This window comes from Cupressus sempervirens, chromosome 5, assembly GCF_028749045.1.
Source record: "Cupressus sempervirens isolate cs-2001-9-10 chromosome 5, ASM2874904v1, whole genome shotgun sequence".
NCBI lineage: Eukaryota > Viridiplantae > Streptophyta > Pinopsida > Cupressales > Cupressaceae > Cupressus > Cupressus sempervirens.
Window position 1 is genome coordinate 937,436,191 of NC_143122.1, and position 3,727 is coordinate 937,439,917.

General features: G+C 33.0%; 1 pseudogene; it reads left to right on the top strand.

The window, feature by feature from the left end:
- The first annotated feature begins 1,983 nt into the window (after positions 1–1,983).
- On the top strand, positions 1,984–2,984 carry LOC149559032 (GDSL esterase/lipase At4g26790-like; annotated as a pseudogene).
- Positions 2,985–3,727: the final 743 nt, after the last annotated feature.

Below are 3,727 nucleotides of genomic sequence, written 5' to 3' on the forward strand. Positions count from 1 at the left end.
GTTGTGGCTCACTCCACATTTAAAACAAATAGAAAATGCAAAAATTATGTTGAGATGTTTTAAATTTTTCATTTAAAATTTCTCAACCCTTTTGCATATTGTAATTACATTTGAAGTTTAGATTATCACCATAGCCTACATATCCTTCAGTATTTGGTACAAGTATGCATGTAGTGCTCATTATACAAGAACCCTTCTCAAATAATAGGGTTTCTAAATCCAAAAACACTAGACACCTATCATGATTACAAATGGTAGAAAAAAGCCTTTGCAGAGCAATTAATTCTTTCAAAACTTGCTCAAGCTGACCATTGCCTACAAATAATGGTACATGTGACCCTATCTTTGCTAAAATGTACACAGCATTTCAACAAGTGTCATTCAACTATGCTAAAACCAATCCTTAGCTAATTGCTCATAAATCATTTATATTTTCATCACCCACAGTACCTTCCTTGTTTTCCATTTGTACTTCATTCATATCATGGTCTTGTAAAGAATAAGAATTTGGATTTTCTACACTTACAACCTGTAAACCTTCAACCTTTTGAAGAGAAGATGATCTCGAATGAGCTTTGTTCCTTGTACATCTAGGAACAAATAAATCAAAGGGCAAGAAGATGTTTGATGTTTGACCAACCTTGCATTCTATTTCCTTTGTTGTCTACTACTAGCATGTCCCTTTGCTAAGTTTGTTGAACCAAATGGTTAGGATCAGGGAATCAATGTGAGAAAGTAGGCTCAGAATATTCTCTCTCTTATCAATGATAATGATAAAATATGAGAAGTGAGACAAAAGGTGATAGCCAATAGAGACAAGTAAGTAGCTAAGTAGTTATTGGCTTCTTTCAAAATTAATTGTAGAACAAAATAATTTCTTGATGAGCTTATTCTTATATTTATTTACGTGTAATGCAAACATAATATATAATTTTGTTAGGTATGGTGGTCTATCTTCATCTGGAGGATACAAGCCTAGTTCATACTTAGGGTTTGGTGGTGGATACCATGGTGATCGATGTAATGATGATTGCTATGGAAGTCAGAATAGTGGCAAATTTGATGGTAGTCCTAGTCAAAGAAAAGATGATTATTGAGCCCCTTTGGAGAATTGAGCCCCTATGTCTTTGTAATTGCTGATGCTTCATATCAGTAAACTTTTCAATCACTAAATGGCATCAAATACTATGTTTTGTTGGTTGATTACTGATGTCAAAAAAGTTTACTTTTCTTTTTTCTCATTTTGACATTTTCATTACAGGGTAGTGATCAATGAATAATGTAGCCAATCAATCTTGGTTAGTGGAGAAAGTAAAGCAGGACAATGCTCAATTTTTGAATGTAAATACAAACAAGGTATGAGACAGGGCAATCTTGCTTGTTTGCACAATTGGCATTTCTTTCCCCTAGTGATCCATAGTTATAGATAATTTTATCATTTAATTTGCCATAAAATATTTCACTGGCATTGTCAAAACTCTAGAGGAATATCTATGCCCTTAAGAGTCATCTAGAGTATATGTTTAATAGCACTTCAAGCATAGAAAGTAGCTGAGGAAATGATAAATTGTAAGTTTTATTTTGAATTAAGCCCCTCCTTAACTCAATCGGATTAGTACTCATTTAAGGTGCTAATTTTATTTTCTATATTTACACCATAAGTTTCTGATGTCTTATTATCATAATGTTCTTATATGTCTCAAAGTTAAGAGATGGAATGATTACATTCTAGGGAACCTTGTGTAACTTCCCATTTAAATAAAAAGTTGATAAATATTTACTATTTCTATTGGCTAGACCTAGAAATATATGGACAGTATATCAAGTTTTACTTGAGATCTTCATGATCCTCCATTTCTTTAAGTTTATTTGAATCTTACAAACAAGAAGACAATATTGAGAAACCATGTTGAATTGCATGATTTTATTTATGTTAACACTTCCATATTTTGAAGTTAGATTAAGTCTCCTATTCATTTTATAATGTTATTTACAGGTGCCTAAATGGATGGAGATACATAGTTAACCCAAGCATGTGTAAAACATAATGAAGCCCAAGAACATAACCTTAAGGCATACAAAAACAAATAGTTCTAGCTACTCTTTTAGGACATGTAGCATTATCTAATCCTTGTATTTAAATTCAAAAACTAGTTGTAGTGGCTGAAATATTTTCCTTTTTCATGTCATCAAACAAGTATGTATTCCTACTTTAAATGATATATTTGCTTCCCTTGTAGTATTAATCATGTGGAGTTTTTTCTACAGCATCTGTACTGGGCATCAAAGAAGCAATTTCAGCATATATGGATGATAGTCTTACCTCAGATGATTTTCTTATAGAAGTAAGCTTTGCTTTAGTTGGCTTTGGCTATGATAATTTTACTGTAGAGAGTGGGGTAGGCATAAATAAGTCTTTTTAAAGCATTTCCATTTAAGCATTAAAATGGTTACATTGCCAGTGCATGTAATGTGGGTAATTTTTTGTTTGGGCAAAGAGCTTTTATATTTTGTGGGGGTTGTGTTGAATGTGATAGCATTGTGGAAGCAAGTGTAGTATTTTAGGGAATATACATCTTGAATAACAGATGTTGTTGGGGTAGAGTGTGCTTTGAGTATTGTAAGCAATGCACTTACTACTTGGCTATAGGGAATGTTGATTGGGGTGTTAGTTATTTCTTCAATATAGGAAATGTGAATAGTAACTGTGCTAGGATATGTACAATGTTGGAGCCATAAAGTTCATAGTAGCAGGGATTTCCATCTTGGGATGTTCACCTTCAAAAAAAACATTTCTTGTTGTGGCAGGGAGGCCATGCAATGTAAGAATAAATGATGCTTCACCCTACTTCAACAAAAATTGGGCACCTGCTCTCTCCAACTTGGAGAGCTCACTGCCAGGATCAACTATTGTTTACTTAGACATCTATGACATAGTAGTGGATGTTTTTTCTTATCCCTTTAGATATGGTAATTTTGAATGACATTGTAATTTGATTTTTAAATTCAATTGTGTAAATATTTTTAGCATCATCATTTTGGATCAAATTAATTTGTGGTTTAGCATCAATGTTTTGGATCAAATGAATGTGTGGTTTAACATCAATGTTTTAGATCAAATGAATTTGTGGTAAGCATAATCTTTTAGCTACATCAACATTAATCTATGTGAAATGTAAATTTTTTGTTTTTCAATTTGATTGTGTATGGTATTTTTAGGATCAATGTTTGAGATCACACTACAAGATCCATCATCAAGAGACAAGAATGCAAGAGTGAAGTGTAATAGATGATCAATCAAGAGGAAATAGTTGATAGCTTAGAGTGACACAATTTCAAATGATCATATGAAATGAAATGGGCGTGTGAGTAGAAAGAAACTAGAAAGACATTGTGTACACACGAAGGCATGAAATGGATGGTTTTGGAGCACTCAGTACAAACACTCAACATTCAGTTCATATCATCATTCGAGATCAAATGGGTGTGTGGGATTATACGCATCATGAATAATAAGGGAGGGAATTGAACCCTCCCTCAAGCTCAAACTTGTTGAGGTCTACTTTAGCAATGGCCCTTCCTGTGAAATTGTTGTCTAAAACCTTTCTAATGAGATAATGTGTTATGAGCTCTTCATCAATGGGATGGAACATGAATCTAGGATGTAGTTGTGCATCACCCATATCATGACTTTAACTAAATTTAAGAGCCTGTATTTTTTAATTCT